Below are 17,914 nucleotides of genomic sequence, written 5' to 3'. Positions count from 1 at the left end.
ATCTGTCTCCAACAACCCTAACTACTACATACTGCTTCTAATTTTCTCATTAGGTAACAAATATTTATTGAGCCCCCCCTATGTACTAGGCTTTGTGTTAAGTACTGGGGTTACAAAAGAAATGGTCTCATGAAGTCTTATGAAGCTTACATCAGTTTGGAAACCTGGTAAGACTTTTTATAAAGAAAAAGTAAATAGGAGTCTGAAGGCCTCTTCCGTGATATAAAGCTCTGAGCCACATGAATGCTCTTTCAGCTGCTCAGAGACCTTCTTTAGTTTCTTTAAAATCATAATTTTTTTAAAAAAAATTTATAGTTGAGCACAACATAGCCGAAATTACCAGAAGTTTAATGTTTAGACAAAAAGACATATTATAGGGCGCCTGGGTGGCTCAGTTGGTTAAGCGACTGCCTTCGGCTCAGGTCATGATCCTGGAGTCCCTGGATCGAGTCCCGCATCGGGCTCCCTGCTCGCCAGGGAGTCTGCTTCTCCCTCTGACCCTCCCCCCTCTCATGCGCTCTCTCTCTTTCTCTCTGTCTCAAATAAATAAATAAAATCTTTAAAAAAATAAAAATAAAAAATAAAAGACATATTATAGACAACTTATTCCATTAAATCTTACAGTCGGGGACTTCTTTTTGGACTTAGAATATTTAGAGATTCTTGATATCATATATTCTTTCATGTTTATATTTTTTCATTGTGGAAATTACTCTCCCTAGTTTTAAGCAGGCATTCATTAAGTAAACATTTTTATGAACCAGAGTATTTTTCCAGATTTTTAAGGATTTTTTTTTTTTTATCATACACTACATTCTCTCCTTCTTTCTCTTTCCTGTTTCCTATCTGTTCCTTCTACTTCCCCTCCCTGCAAAATGATCTGATAGCAAATGTCTTGGTACCATGTTGTGCCCTCACATTAGAAAACAAACATCCTGGGAACAAGAAAGACTATATCTTTTCAATAATAAAAACAGTGAGTACACAAACTGACTACATTTTCTATTAAGGTTTTCTGTGATGGTTTAGGTACACAAGAGAAAACCACCTTGCTTTGAGGTCACTTGTGTATTCTCTGTTCTTTGTATTTTTCTGATCATAAAGTTTCTGGAGAATTAATAGATTCTATCTGGTTACACTGAGATACATTTACATATGCTTAAAAGCTAAAGATACACCATTAAAATGAAGAGTTTAGGCTGTTTGATTCATTATTGATAAATTATTGACAGGCTGTAAGTTGAATGCTTGTAACTAAGAGATCCAAAAACAATTTTGCCCACATCTGAAAACTCAGGTGCTGATTAAATGTCTTGTCCAAGATCATACAGTTAGTTGGAAGCAGGGCCAGGATTGAACCCCCAAATCCTGACTTCCCTCCAGAGTTGCTTTTCCTCCTTTATGCTTATTTTTTTGTTTATTTGTTTTTAACGTCTCTACCCTTTCTTTCTTTAGGGATGCAAAAGGTTTATATGCATGAAGAATTGTTCAGGAGAGTCATTGGACTTAGATCAGGATAAGGGGGAAAAGGAGAGTTGTTTTATTAATGAATGCCTCTGGAAATATAATAAATCATATGGATAGTAACTAAGCTCATCTGTTACAGAGAGCTGGTTAAGACTTTTCCTCAGTTGGTTATATAAAGAGATGGAGCAAATACAAATTCATGGCACCCTTAATAAGAATGTCCTACCTAATGATTAACAACAGGATCACTGATTTAGAATGTTGTAGGATAGGTTAAAAATGAACAGGTGGCCAAAACCTTCGAGCAGCCTATCCATTCTGTCTGAGCAGGGCCGGTCTCAGAGAACCCATGGTGGCAGGATGATGTCCTGATTTTAGGGCAAAGCACTCTAGATATGATCCAAAATTTTCTACAGTCCCGCCATTGGAAAGTTAATCCTTCAGTTTTGAAAAGCTTCTCCAGTTCCTAATTACAGTCCTCCACTAACCTGTAAGTATGTCTGGAAGGAGAAAGACCCTATAGCTATTATCACCTGGGACTTGTTGGCCGAAGACCCAGACTGGAACACCACCGACCACCCACTGTTTGACCTTAAAGAATTTTTGTGTTCTCCCTAAGGCTCAGTTTCCATACACTGCAGGGGCAAGAGTAACACTTGCTTTTAACAAGTAGGTGTGAAAACCATTTTGTAGAAGGTGATGAGATTTCTAGATGTTCATTATTAGTTATTCTGATCTCTATCAGGATTAGTGGAAAGCTACCCAAGAGATAGAGAAGTTCCCAGGACACTGGGGTAGGAATGTGGCAACGTGAGCTGACAGGAGCTGGCCCCAGCACACCACTGCTGGGGTTACTTTTCCAGGGGGCTAAACACATCCCTTAAGGTAACTTAAGGGCCTCCGTTTTTTCTGGTTCTGGGGCACATTCTCAATAGTGCCTGTTCCGGGGAGTTCACAAGGCTGAGGAGATACACACTGTGGACCTCACCATGAATAGAGGGGTGGACACCCATTTTTAATTTGTTTAAATTTCTGACTTTTAATTTCCTTATTCAGATTTATTTATTTATTTATTTTAGAGAGAGAGGAAGGAGCATATGTGCAGGGAGTGGGGGAGGGGCAGAGAGAGAGAGAATCTCAAGCAGACTCCCCGCTGAACGGGGAGCCCGACATGGGGCTCGATCTCATGACCCTGAGATCATGACCTGAGCCAAAATTAAGATTCAGACACTAAACTGACTGCACCACCCAGTCGCACCTATTTTTTAATCTAATGAACTCAGACATCTTAGATAGGCCAGTGAGGAAACTGAGCACAGGTTTTTAAAACCTCCATTTTTCCTACCTCATCTGTTTTTTTTTTTTTTTTAAGATTTTTATTTATTTATTTGACAGAGAGAGACACAACGAGAGAGGGAACACAAGCAGGGGGAGTGGGAGAGGGAGAAGCAGGCTCCCTGCAGAGCAGGGAGCCCGATGCGGGACTCGATCCCAGGACCCTGGGATCATGACCTGAGCTGAAGGCAGTCGCTTAACCAACTGAGCCACCCAGGCACCCTTTCCTACCTCATCTGAAGAAGGTTTGTGAGTGAAGAAGTGAAAACACATAAAAAATAACCACCTCGTTTAGATCAAATGATACAGCCTCATCTCCGTAGGGACAACCCGAGCAAATCAGCTTCCTCAACCTCATTTATTCCATTTTCTCTTTGCTATTTAAGCCATAAATTCTCCCCAAGACATTATGTTTCCATTCTTTAATGTTAGGATCAGATAAACAATTATTTACCAATTGCCTCTGTTGACCTTGTGAACTTGACTTACTTATTTTGAATTATGCAGTACCAATTCTAAAATAGAATCTGTGGTGCATGGCATGTAAGTCTTTCCTTTTGCGACACTTTTATCTCGCCCTGGGCCTCCTTTAGTCTAGCCAACACTGTCATCATTCTGTCATTTATGCATGGGGTCTCTGTTCTTTCCTGGCTAAACCCATCCACAGGTTGCTATGGGAACACGACAGCTCCTGTAACACCCTGACCCAACAAGGCCTTTGTGATAAGAGACTTCTTTGTCTAAATCCATCGGGTGACCCTGCCATGCATCGGTAGGCTGTTCCTCCAACAGACACACCCACACACAAATAACACATGTTCATTGACACAAACAACCTGCCCCATATCACAAAAACAAACCAACAAAAATTCCTGGGATCTTTTAGCACATGTTTGTACTATTGTGTAAGATGCCTAATACCAACTAGGAGAACACATATTACCTCCTTAATTTCTGAAATAATGCACCTTGTGGGTGTTTTCATTTTGTTGTTTACTAGATCAGCAGTCGGGGGGACATTGTGGAGATCCTCCCTGCCTATCCCTACCTCCCTTCTCTTTCCTTCAGCCAGAAGTGGCTACCAAGGACTATTCTGGAAAATAATATTCTGGAAAAATCCAATTCTGACTGGGTTGTTTTATTTACATTTCTGGGCAGACACTTATGGGGGAGAATAACAGGAGGTTAATTTAAAAGAAATGAGGAATGTCCTATGTTGTTCTTTGTTCATAATATAAACACCTGATTGGATTCAACTTAAAAAAAAAAAAAGTTGACCATTCATTTCTTTTATTCTTTGGCATTTCATACAGCTTAAAGATGGAGCACAAGGTGACTAAGTTCATGTTATTTAGTTGCATTAGCTGAATGCCCCTTGTTTGCAGGAATACGCAATGGCAAAATTAGGTCAACCTTGGGTGAGGGAGAAGAAAGCCATTCAAGAATTCATCTTCCTTCCCCAAAGATCCTTTCTTTGCTACATCATCTGTCCCTGGCCAAGAAAAATCACACAGAGGCCTTGCCTGTGGCCACTAGATGTCGATCATGTTCTATTTAGAACCTTGTAGTTTCCCAGCTAACTGCCACTCCCAAAGAGCGAAGTACTGTAATGTGATTTCTATCCAAGAAACAAGAAATATCCCCTATAAATTAGAAATGAAAGTGAAATTCAGTTTGCATCATTTGTTTCTCTGCTTTCTGGAAAGCTCAGTGATCATCAGGTAATTTCACTTGGTTTAAACTCCATGTATCATTTTAGTATCATTTTTTCCAGCAACTCAAATTGGTCAGTCCACATGGAAGAGAACATAACTGTGTAGTTTCTGCAGGATGTGGATACAACTTGGATAACTGGTCCTTGTTTGCTTATCTAACCCATGTAAGAAAATACCCACTGCCTTTCACATAAGTAGAAACAAAATATTTGAGCTATCAGAGGTTTGCAATTTTGGGTGGTTGGGTGGCTCAGTTGGTTAAGCGTCTGCCTTCTGTTCAGGTCATGATCCCAGGGTCTTGGGATCGAGCCCCGCATCGGGCTCCCTGCTCAGCAGAGAGCCTGCTTCTCCCTCTCCCTCCGCCTGTCTCTCTGCCTACTTGTGCTCTCTCTCGATCTCTCTGTCAAATAAATAAATGAAATCTTAAAAAAAAAAGAAGTTTGCAATTTTGTCTACTATGATAAAATTATTATCTATGAAATTCAAGATGTAATTCAATATATGTATGATTTTCAATTTCAAATTTATTATTGTTATATCTCAGCACTAAAAATGTATTTGTTATTTTGAATTGTTTGAATCTGTTCAAAGAACAGTAAAGAAAGAAGAGTAATGAGGTCATAATTTACTAGCATTTGCATATCATTAAACATATAATGACATGTGATCTGTTTCTTCTGCCTATAATTTTCTTAAGTCCTTTCTGAAACACCAGTGGATTTTTACACATTTAGGAATAGGTTATGATTCCTCAAGTGACGTTGCAATTATGTGTTCAAAAAGCAAGCCAATAAAGAAACGAGCTAGGGAAGTTTCCATATTGTTCGGTGTAAGCTTGAGAATAAAAATATAAATTTTGTTATCTAGGAAATGTGTGCTCAATTAATTTAGAATCAAATACAATCAAGAAATCTTGCTCTACAATGATTTGACTTGCCAGTGCTATGAAAAATATTAACATGAGCTCTCGGCATTTCATTGATCTTTGCTGGACGTATAATTGAACTCATAAACATCCTTCTAAAAGAAATCTTTTCAAAATTATTGTAAAATCTCTGGTCTTGGCTCCAAGACTATTGACACTTACTTACAAATGGATTAACTTGGAAACCCTGATTTCATTTCACAGTTAATTATATCACATCAAAAGGATTAAAATAATGGACTAAAAAGTGCCTCTGCAGATATGCCCCCAGAGAAGGGTACCATGAGACTTTGGAAGGCTGCACGTGAATGCCAGATTTATTAGGTTCTATTAGTGTTTTTAAAAATATTGATAAAATATTGATTTAAAAATATTGATAACTAAACACTATCCTCTCTCATGCCATTCACCCTTTCATGGAATTGACACTTGCTGAGGCTAAGGAATGCGGTTGTGAATCTTCAGGACAATGCCTTCAGTATGTCCCTGGCAGTTCACCAGAGAACGGAAAGTGTGACCTCTGTGTTCAAAGGGACTACAGGAAAGGCGGATCCACTGCATTGTAGCATTTGCCCCATCTTCCCTGGATTAAAAGATTGCCAAAGCAAAGCAGGGTCTGAGAGAGGCAGACACTCTCCTTGCTCTACAGATCTTGTTCTGACCCCTAAAAGGACTACTGTAAAGGGTGTTCTCACTGGTGATCAGGATTGTTTGTTGAGTGAATAAATAATAAATCAATTAATGGAGGGAATCAAGAATGGTACAATTTCACCCTTTGTCCCAGCCCTGGAGTTGAGTATCTGAAATCCTTGGAACAATTTGTATTTGGGGTTGAAAATTTTTAAGATTATATGGGAAAATAAGTTTAAGGGAAAGAGTTTCCTTTTAAGAAAGCCTTAGTTAACATTTGTTATATTTGTTAAAACAGAAACAGATAGGGGCCCCGGGGTGGCTCAGTCGGTCAAGTGTTTGCCTTCGGCTCAGGTCATGATCCCAGGGTCCTGGGATGAAGCCCCACGTCTGGCTCCCTGTTCAGCAGGGAGCCTGCTTCTCCCTCTGCCTGCCACGCCCCCTTCTTATACTCCCTCTCTATGTGTCTCAAATAAATAAATATAATCTTAGAAAAAAAAACAGAAGCAGATGCTATCAATGACATTTTACTCATCTCAAATTGATAAAAACAGGAAGTGTCATGTTGATCTCCATCTATCATCCCTTACTCATAAGGAATTTTAGGATGTTCATTCCCTAAATTTTTAGTAAGATGTTAAAAAATTGACTTGATCTTATTGCAGACTCTACAATGGCATGATTCTGTTCACTGATTCAGTGCTAAAAAAAATATTGCTGCCTTTTCTTCAAGTCTATTTAATTTTAACTCCCAGCCCGGATACCGCCAAGCTGTAGGAAATTCTATCCCCGTCATTCCTGGACTGCCCTCCTCTTTCAGGTTTATACCAGAATCAGGGAGGTTGACATGATGCTAAGAAAATAGAAGACGCTAGCAATCACCAGGGACGTTATCTAAGCCGTCATGGTCCTTTGCACCTCACTGGTTCTTTGCTGCCTCCCTGACTATCCTGGGGCACAGGGCTCATTGACAAGACTGAGTAGAAGCCGGCTAATGACCCAGATGCCTGTGCATCAGGTTGACTGACATTCTCTTCAAAATCCAGGTAGTTGGCTTCCGGAGTGCGACGTGCACCTGAGTTAAGCCAATCAAAGCAGCCCAATGCCCTGGACCAACGCTGGGTTGAGTGGTGGGCACGTGACCTAACTGCTTGTAATGCTGGGACAAAGGCTCTTGCTTTTGCTCTGGATGATATGTGCCGCGGATGAGGTGCTGGAATCTCGGTGGCCATCTTGTGGTTATGAAATAACCACCATGTGGAAGAAAGAATTCAGGGAATCACAGAGCCCTGGAGCTGGGTCCCATGATGTGATGAGTCTCTGCACATTGCAGCTACATGAACCAAATAAGACTCCTTGTTCTTCAAATCAACCTGAGTCAGTTTTTTTTTCCCTTTTTAAAACCCCCAAATTTTGGAACATGAAGTGAGGATGATGTCAGGTTGTTGAAGAAGCAGGGCTGAGGAGGTATGATGGAGAGGGCAATGAGGATTCATCTAGCCAGGGAAGTTAGCAGCCCTTGTTAGTAAATGGCAACAAAATAACTGTTTAAACTGTTTCTTGCTACAACCTGGGACTCAGAAAATGCTTACCAAAGCTCTCATATCAGGGAATTGCTAAAAAAATAAAATAAAAAAATCAAGCCATTGGAGTTTTTGAGCTTCTTTTTACAGGCTTTGATAAGGTTCTGCAAGAGAAAGCTAAAATGATTCAATTTTTGTGAGACCTTTCTTGATATGTTTTCAAATCTAGTAAATACCGCTGCCCTGAGGGGCCCATGCACTGAAGCAATGTGTTTTCACGCTTCAGGAAAAGGGTGAATTTTAGCTAGAAAAAGGAAGTCAGGGCGCCTGGGTGGCTCAGTTGGTTAAGCGACTGCCTTCGGCTCGGGTCATGATCCTGGAGTCCCGGGATCGAGTCCCACATCGGGCTCCCTGCTCAGCCGGGGGTCTGCTTCTCCCTCTGACCCTCTTCCCTCTCGTGCTCTCTGTCTCTTATTCTCTCTCTCAAATAAATAAATAAAATCTTTAAAAAAAAAAAAAAGAAAAAGGAAGTCAATATTATTCGTGAGTCACTAATGAACAGAGTCTCAAAAGCTAGACATTATAGAGAAAGAAAAGAGTTTTTAAAACTCCTTCGGCTCATATTTCATATAAAGAACCAGACTGGGTGACTTAAACTTGGAGTCTTCAAGAAGCCAAGGGAAGTGAGGACCCAGGATATAAACAGAGCTCTTGTTATGCAAAAAAAAATTTAAAAAGCCTGGCCTCCTGACCCCAGTGGACTATGGGGAGGAGACAAGGAAGAATTAGAATAAATACATTGGAAACAAAAGTTGAATCTCATGATCTGAGGAGCAGTAGGAACTTCCAGAGTGGGTAGGGGAGAATAGTCAATGTTGGTAACCTGCTTTCCCTACAGGCAGCTGCAAGCCTCTGGGAGAAACCCCATATTCATTATGAGGCATATCAGTGTGGTACAAAAATAGAAATTAGCATACAGTTGTGCAGGTTGAGCACTGCACAAGAAACCTACGTCTAAGGAGCACCACTCATTTCAGCAGACACTGTAGATTTGTACATTTATTATGGCAGCTTTAGAGCATTGGCAGCAAAGTGTTCAAACAAAATCAGTGTGACAGGAAGGAAAGTGTCTTAAGGAGGGTGCATTTTTTTTTTCTAATTTGTATAGAATGCCGTGTGAACAGCTTAACCTTGCCTCACCCCGCCACCACAAGGTCCTGTAAGCCTCCTACTCCAGAGCTATCGTGGGAGGAGCTAGGATATGTGAAACATATCTGATAATTTGAGTGTTTACCCCAAAGGAGCTGAGTTAACACAATTAGACAGTTTATGCAAGAAGAGGTGGAGATATTTTTAATTCACAAACAATATTTTTTGTACCCTGCTACCCAGCAGGTTGGTGACCCAGAAGGAAGAAGAGACCAGTTACAAAAAATAAAGCTACTCCTTTTGCGTGCACAATTGAGTTATAGTGTGATGCTTGCCTCCCAGATGCTGAAGCTTTGACTGGGGGGGGGGGGGGGGGGGCTGCTGGAACAGAGGGAGAAGGAAACATACTTTTCTTTAAAATAATCTTGTCCACCTATGACCTACAAGCCAGGTTGACTATAGGTCCAGTCACTAGAGCCGTGGTTCTCAAACATGAATGTTTATAAGAATCACCTGGGAATCTTAGTTTAAAAGACCTTTGTTCAATAATGCTGAGACAGACACTGAGACTCTGCATTTCTAACAAGTTCTCAGGTGATGCTGATGCTGCCAGACCCTGAGTCCAGGTGTTGAGTTGCACAGTTTTGGAGACTAGAGCTGTGGTTCTCAGACTTTCACATGCAATAGAATCACGAGGAAGATTTGTTAAAATGGAGAGTTGTGCCGCTACAACATTGTGATCTCTAATAAGACATGCTCAGCTGGTCTCTGTCCCCATTTCTGACACAGAGCTCCTAAAACCCTGGGTATTTCCTAAGTGATAAAAGCACTAAAGGCACCTCTGGTTCTAATATTTGATCTTTGACCTCATCCCTGTGACACAGCGCTCCTGAAAGCCTTGTAAATTCCTAAGTGATAGGGTGTCTTTTGTTTTAATGAGGGGGCTGAGTGGGCTCCTAGATGGGGCATAGATGAGGCTGGTCACTGGAGAGAACAAGACATGATTAGAAGTTTAGAATTTTCAGCCCCCCCTCCATTCCCTTGAGAAAAGAAAAGGGTTGAAAATGGAGTTAATGATTGATCATGCCTACCTGAGGCAACCGCCCTAAAAATCCCCAAAGTTGAGTTGAGAGAGCTTCTGGCTGGGCAAACACATTCAAACTGGGAGGTAATGCACCCCAACTCCCAGGGACAGAAGTTCCTGCACTTAGGACATCGCAGACCTCACCCTATGAATCTCTTCATCTAGATATTCATCTGTTCCCTTTAGCATATCCTTTCATAAATTGGTCCATGTAGGGGCACCTGGGTGGCTCAGTCCGTTGAGCATCTGCCTTTGGCTCAGATCAGGATCCCAGGGTCTGGGTCCAAGTCCCGCATCGGGCTCCTTGCTCAGCGGGGAGCCTGCTTCTCCCTCTCCCTCTGCCCCTTCCCCTGCTTGCACTCTCTCTCTCAAATAAATAAAACTTTTAAAAAATAAGTACATAAACTGGTCCATGAATGTGTTTCCTAGAGTTCTGTGAGCAGCTCTAGCAAATTAGTGGAACCCAAGAATGGATTATGGGAACCTCCTTTGTAGCCAAATCGAACAGAAGTTGTGGGTAACCTGAGACCTACTACCTGTAATTGGCATCTGAAGTGGTTGGTGCAGTTATGTGGAACTGAGTCCTCAACCAGTGGGATCTGACCCTATCTCCAGGTAGAGAGCATCAGAATCCTGTGAAATTGTGGGATACTGAGCTGGTGTTGCAGAATTGCTTGTTGCAGGGCCTCACACACTGAGTGACTGAAGTGTCAGAAGTAGAGTGTTTTGTGTGAGTAGTAGAAAAGACATACACTGTAGGGAATAACTGGTAGCCCCATTCCCAGAGCTTCTGATCCAGTAGGGGTGGGGTAGGGGCATTTCTAACAAGTTCCCCAGTAACTGATGTGGGTGGGCCATACTTTGAGAACTCCTGCTCTAAGATAATGCTGCCCTATCCCAGGCCCTTCTCTATCAATTACCCCTACCCAGAGAAAAGGTACAGCCTCTTCCAAGGTGAGAATACCACTGCCATAGAGCCCACAGGCAAGAAGTTTATTTGTGGGTCCCTTCCTCTCAAGTTTGGTCCTAACCTGTGGTTGCTAAGAGACAGAAATCATCAAGGCTCAAAACCGTGACCAATCAAGTTTCTGGCTGTGGTCTCCAACTTGCTGCCAAATTAAGGGAGCTGGACAACCATTTACCTCTCTGAGCTCACAGCACCGTGGTGCAAGTTCTTTAAACATGCCTTAAGCCAGTGATGCCCACCTGTATCCCCTCCACTAGGTCAAAAGGTACTTGACAGCAGAAACCATGTTTGATTCACCTCTATATGTCCTCCAAGCCCATGCTCAGCTCCCTTTCTGGAAATGAGCAAAGAGTTCTATACATTCTAGATGTAAAAAGAATCATATTTAGAAAATATTAAAATGATTACGATTTCCATTCCCATATAAGTGATCTTCTCTCAATGCCCATCCATCATTAAAGCCCAGTTTATTGTTCAGGAAAAAGGAGGGAGGTATCAAAAAGTCATAGTTCACGAAAGAAGATATTGATTTTTTAAAAAATATTTTATTTTAGGGTGTCTGGGTGGCTCTGTCAGTTAAGTGTCAAGTTTCAGCTCAGGTCATGATCTCTGGGTCATGGGATTGAGTCCCGCATAGGGCTCCCTGCTCGTCAGGGAGTCTGCTTCTCCCTTTCCCTCTGTCCATGTTCTCTCTCTCACTCTCTCTCAAATCTTTTTTTTTTTAAAAGATTTTATTTTATTTGTTTGAGAGAGAGTGTGCATGAGCAGGGGGAGGGGCAGAGGGAGAAGCAGACTCCCCACTGAGCAGGGAGCCCAACGTGGGGCTCGATCCCAGGACCCCAAGATCATGACCTGAGCTGAAAGCGGATGCTCAACTGACTGTGCCACCCAGGTGCCGCAAGAAGATATTACTTGGTGATGCCTCACTGGGCAGAAAGATGAAGCAGATATACCTTCTGATTCCAGAAGAAAGTCATGGGGTAGGGAGACCTAGAGCAAGAGAGAGGACATGTCCCTGGGGTCAAACCTAGAGAGGTCAATGAGAAAAGCCAGAAGCAGAAAGGGTTTCTGTTCCAGACCCTGTTTGGGGCCTGGAGAGGAGACCACCTTCAAGGAACTCCTACCCCAAAATGGGAAAACAGCAAGAAACAGAAAAATAGACATGGGGCATGCCATGCTTATGCAAAAAAGAGATCTGGTGATTGGTCGGCTCATGTGGGGGATGGAAGGCATTCAAGCATTCTTACATGCTCCCAGAGGTGGGAGCATAAGGAAGAGTGAGGAGGTCCAATGGGCCTACCATGGATCGCTGGGGGGGAAATGTGACCCCTGTGGCAGAGGCTGCGGGTGGACAACCTAGACCCAGGTCGGGATGGAGCAGGAAGCTGAGACCTAGATGATCTGCAGCTCTAGCAAAGACACAGGTAAGGGGGAACACTAGACCCCCACCAGGTCACCAGATCTTAAATCATGCTGAATATGGGGATCAGCAGCTCCTACTGGGAGGATGCCAAATGGACAGGCAGGACAGCTTCTCAAAGGCCAGAGAGGACCAGAGGACAACACCAGGACCAGCAGGTAGACATCACCCCTTTCCTTACTGCAAAGAGAACAGGTAAGCTTTCCTTTCCACCCAAGAGCCATCTTACAGGAGGTGCCATTTTGTGGATATCTAAGAAGAGTTCTAAAGGCAACATGAGTCTTGCCTTTTACTATTTATCAAAAAAATACTAAATAAGTCTTTAAGAGACTGCATAAGCCAACAGAGACTGAAATACCTTGTACAAATTTAAGGTTTTTTTCCCCACCATCAGTGGGAATGGAGTTTCAGCAGCAAGAGAATAAGCTTCTCTCCCACATGCAAATGTAGTGTGAAAAATGTGACCTCACAACTCAACAAATGTTTGGCAAATTGTGTAGGATTATGTTGTTACACTCACTTTTACATAAGTCTAGCTCACTTAAGCTAGAGTTTCATCCACTGGGAAACAATAGCAGAAAATAGAACTAGTGTCAACAGCCCAGAAACAATATCCTGGTCATTGGGTGCTAGAAGAATGAGTGGGTGGAGAATAAGGAGGATTAAGTACTCTTCAAAATGTTACTTCCTCTTTACTCCAAAGCTCATCTGTTTCTCTGGCATTCATTTGATGAAAATGAATTCAGCCCCTTCTAAGGAGGATACACATAAAAACAGACTGCTAATAATCACAGTACCTAGCACCACATCTTGCTGATAGTAGGCATTGAATATTTACTTGGTCATTTGATGTGTTGATTAGATTTGAAGAGATATGAGAATTATGTGGTGTGCTTGGTTGATTGAATTGAAGTGGGGAAGATGAGATGAGATCTCTTAGGAATCAAGGTGGCCAACAAGGTCTGGGTATGGCCTTTCTCTGCAGTAGCCTTTTTTGGATGGAGCTGCCCAGCTGCTCTCCTGAAAGTGCTGGGAACAGAGAATGAGCTCACTGCAAGATATAACTTACTTCCTAGTTCTACCCAAGGTGGAAGATTGGCCACTGTCTCTCCTCTTCCATATTCAGCTCTAGAAAGGCATTTGAAGAACATCTAGTACAGATTTCTAATATTATAGATAAGGGATCTCAGTTCAGTGAGGTAAAATAATTTACCAAAGGTCAAACAACTTCTAAATGACAGAGACTGGCATAAGTTTCACATCTCCCAGGTTGGGAGTTTTTCCTCTACTGCAGATTCTTCTGGAGGCCCATGACAGATCACATGATCCTAGGGGAAAAAAAAGATTATTGGTCCAGGGAGGAAAAGTCCAGGGGCAATTTCAGGTATGGCTGAAATCAAAAGCTCAACTCATGTTGCTAGGAACACATTCTCACCATCTTCCTGTTCTGATTTTTGTAGTTAAGCTTTTCTATCATGTCAAAGATGGCTCCCAGCACCTCCAGACTTAGGATCCACAGCTTTAAAAATCCAATGGAAAGAGAGTCTCTTTTCTGATACTTTTTGCGAAAATCATGATTCTGGTTCCCCTGTCCAGGTTCCCCACTTTAAAGCAGTCATTATGGCTAGAGGTATGCACTGACCAGTTCTTATAGCCCATGCCTGCTCCTAGAGTGTAGGGCAGTCACGTCCTAATTTTGGAGACTGAAAGGAGAGGAGAGGGCAACTTCTCAAAGGAAAATCAGAATGCCATTATCCAGAGAGGGAGAGAAGAGAGTCTGTTTCTGCGACTGTATCCTTCTAGACTGTGTGGTCCAGATACACCTGTGACATCAGACATACACCTTGCATCATCCTCAATTGAAAGGGTTGTAAGTTTATTTAATTTCTAAAAGGGGAGAAATTGGACTTCTCTGCATCAAGAATAGACACTTTCCACAATGTCCATCCTGAAAAGTGATATCAGGAAGGATCGGAGGCAGACACTCTATTCATGGGCCAAATCATGGAAATATCCATGAGATATCTGAACACATGCCCTTGTCTAAATTCCTATACTGCAACATTGCCTGCCAAACATCTGTGATAAAAATCTATCGAAGCACATAGGGGATTGTGGGATTGTGAACATACGTGACAGCAGCCTCAGTGGTGTCCACTGGGGCGTCTTCTTGGTTTGGGGTTACGGTTTTTGTTCCTTCATTTACTAGCTCCCTGAAACCTTGAACAAACCAGATAATCTGTCAGAGGCAGTTTCCCATTTTTAATATGGAGATAACATTTCCCCTGCCCATCTAATGGTATTTGCTATTCGACACAAATGAAAAATTGGATATAAAAGTGTTTGGGGGTGGGGCACCTGGGTGGCTGAGTCGTTAAGCGTCTGCCTTCGGCTCAGGTCATGATCCCAGGGTTCTGGGATCGAGCCCCACATCGGGCTCCCCTCTCCCGCTGCCCCCACTTTGCTCCCTCTCTCGCTGTGTCGCTCTCTGTCAAATAAATAAATAAAATCTTTAAAAAAAAAGTGTTTGGGGAATAATGAAGTACTAATTTTATATTGATCATTTCAACCTTTATATGTGAGCATAAGAAGTATGTTAATATGCATTATTTATGGGTATGAATTCTTACAATTCTTACATCAGGAAAAGTTCCAAAGCCCATTTGACTCTTTTCCATATGCAAAAGTTGAAATGAATTAATGATAAATTAACCTCCAATTTACTCCAGGCTTGCAGCAAGGAGATGATTTACTGTGAAAGTTAAAGTTTTCTGCTTGACAAGTGAGTCACTGTGCTTATTATCTGTTTACAAATAGGCAAAAGCACAAAACATCCCCCTGTGTCCCAGTGAATTATGAAAGTCCTTTAAGAGCAGTGCATTAGCCATGGATCTTCCTGCTATCTCTCCCCTGCAGTTTGCTGAGAATGTTTTCCATAATATAGCTGAGCTTATCACAATTCATTTCTGCACTACTGACTCCGGGGATGATTGCCTAGATTTCTAAACCCAGATTGGAAGCTGTGGTTTGATAAAAACTGGAGAAAATGGCCCCGTTTCCCTCACCCTGTCTCAGTCCCTCCTTCTCTTCACCCCCACCCTATTCATCCCTCCCTAAACATTCTGGTTCCTGAGACTCTTTTGATCAGGTTCCTTTATTGTCCCAGTTTCTTGGGAATTCAGCGGTGATAGCCTCCATGAGAACAATGAGAGTGCACCATGTGTTGAGGACTCTACATCTGATATTTTACTTAATGCCTCCCACAGTCTTATGAAGTAGATTATCTCCATTGTACATAAAAGGACTGAAGTTAGGGAGAGGCCAAACAGGACAAGATTTGAACTCAAATATCTAAGTCCAAAGCCTGACTCTAACCACCATACTGGATAGACTTTGTTTCCATATTGTTTAAGCAGGCTTTTTTTTTCTTTCCCTTCTCTCTCTCTTATGTAAACCTGATTGATCCCCATTGAGAAATGGGTCTCAGTTGGGTCAGGAGGCAGAGGGAGTTGTGTTCCTTTAATTTTAGGAGACACTTGTATATGCATTACAGATATATTGAAGATACTTTACAGGGAAAGAAACTGCGACTATCTCCTGAGGACCCCATGTTGACAGCAGAGCAGGGAACAGCCATATTGAATTGCTGTTCTCTGTCAGTCACTATGAAGTCCACATTCTAATTATTATGATATCACATAAAGTTCAAGGCCATCCATGAGATAAATGGTCAAGAGGCAGTGTGATCATCTTCGCAACCACTATTATGACAAAAATACAACACAGGATTTTTTAAATATAAAAATGAAGAAGAATGTTAAATGATTGGGAATCTATATATGAAATTTATTTCTTATCAAGGTATAGTAGACACACAATGTAACATTAGTTTCGGGTGTACAACAGTGATTCAATAAGTCTATATGTTATACTATGCTTACTACAAATGTAGATCTGTCACCATACATCGCTATTACAATGCCATTAACTATATTCCCTGTGCTGTACCTTTCATCCTTGTGACTTATTAATTCTATAAGTAGAAGCCTACATCCCCCACTTCCCTTCACCCATTTTACCTATCCCCACCACCTTTCTCCCTCTGGCAACCATCAGTTTGTACTCTGTATTTATGTGACCTGCTTTAAAAAAAATTGTTGGTTTGTTTTGTTTTTTAGATTCCACAAATCATATGGTATTTGTCATTCTCTGCGACTTACTGCATTTAGCACATGTATGCAATTTAGTCTATTTTTCCTGCATAATGACTTTAAGAGATTAACCCCAATGATATAAAGTTTACCCCTGGTAAAGTTCTCAATCAATTTCATGTTGTTCATACTTTCATTTACTTCTTAAGTACTTTGGAGAAGTGTATGAGGAAAAAAGAGTGCCCTCTCTTTTTAAATGATCATAAGGAATAGTGAACAATTTAATAGAAAGAAAAAAATGCTCGATTCATTTATTCTTTCACATTTTTGTCAAATGCCTAATTTTTGCTAGGTGCTGGGAGTACGGGGAAGCTTATCGTCTAATAGGGAATCCAGGGATACACAATACGACATAATGAGTGTTACAGTAAAGGCTAGAAGTGTGGGTGGGCATGACTGATGCTAGCTCAGTCTTGCAACATCCAGGAAAACGACCAAGAACATTTGCTGCCTCCTGAGTAGGCATTAATCAACTGGTGGAGGGTTCAGGCTGAGGGGTAGCACATAGAAAGGCCTGGTTCCGTTTTAAGGAAATGAAAGTAGTTCAGTGTTGTCGGAACTGACTCTAAGAAAGGAAGTGGCAAAAGATAAAGAGTGGAAAGAAGCAGAAGCTAAATCTTAGAGAGTCTCTTAGCTAAGATAAATAATTTGGACTTTTATGGTAAGGTCAATAAGCAGCCATTAAAAAGTTTTAAGCAAGTGAATGACATGATCAAATTTGCGCTTTAAGAAATTACTCTTGTCTCAGTGTCCAAGAGGGCATTGGCATAGGTTGGTCAACTGGTGTGGTGACATTGACCTTCATCTCTGAGCCATCTGAGCCCTCATTTACCTTGCCTTTGTTTGCCCATAATTGTTGCAATACAACTATGTGTAAACACTACATACAGCAGACTTATGTTCATATTAAATATCAGTTCCAGGAAGGACAAGTTTCTGTCCCCCTAGAATGGAAGATGTCTATTATAATCCCCTTGCTTCAAAAGATTGGCTGTTAGACATGAGAGAGTAGCATTACCTAGATCACAGGGAGCTTGTGCAAGCCTCTGTCTGTCACATGACCACTCTGTTGTTGGGCCCATTGTCCAGCACAGAGGCAAATCAACAAAAAGGACTGGCTGATATACTCAAGATGAGTCCACTTTTCTCTGGGGATATTGAAAGACCCCTCTGCAGCAGATGTTTCCTGTGGGCAATTAGATATGCGTATTTTGTGCCCACTCCTATGGGCCAGTCTACATACCTCTTCTCAGACTTTGTTCCTAGTTTTCCAGTCCTGTGCCTTCCAGACTCTAGGCCAGTCATCCATATAAATGGATAACCAAGTTCACTACTCATCAATTTCCCACTGGGTAAGAATTGAGCAATTAGTCACACCTAGTGGCAGCTTGGTTGTTAACAAATCCTCATATTAGCTCTCCTTACATCCCTTCTACTTTCTTCTTGTCCTTCACTCCTGATCCCTGGGATTATACTCAAGCCCTTTGC

Source organism: Mirounga leonina, unplaced genomic scaffold (assembly GCF_011800145.1).
Source record: "Mirounga leonina isolate KUSES-001 unplaced genomic scaffold, KU_Mleo_1.0 Mir_82, whole genome shotgun sequence".
Classification (NCBI taxonomy): Eukaryota; Metazoa; Chordata; class Mammalia; order Carnivora; family Phocidae; genus Mirounga; species Mirounga leonina.
The sequence above is the reverse complement of the archived record's forward strand: the minus strand, read 5'-3'. Positions refer to the sequence as shown.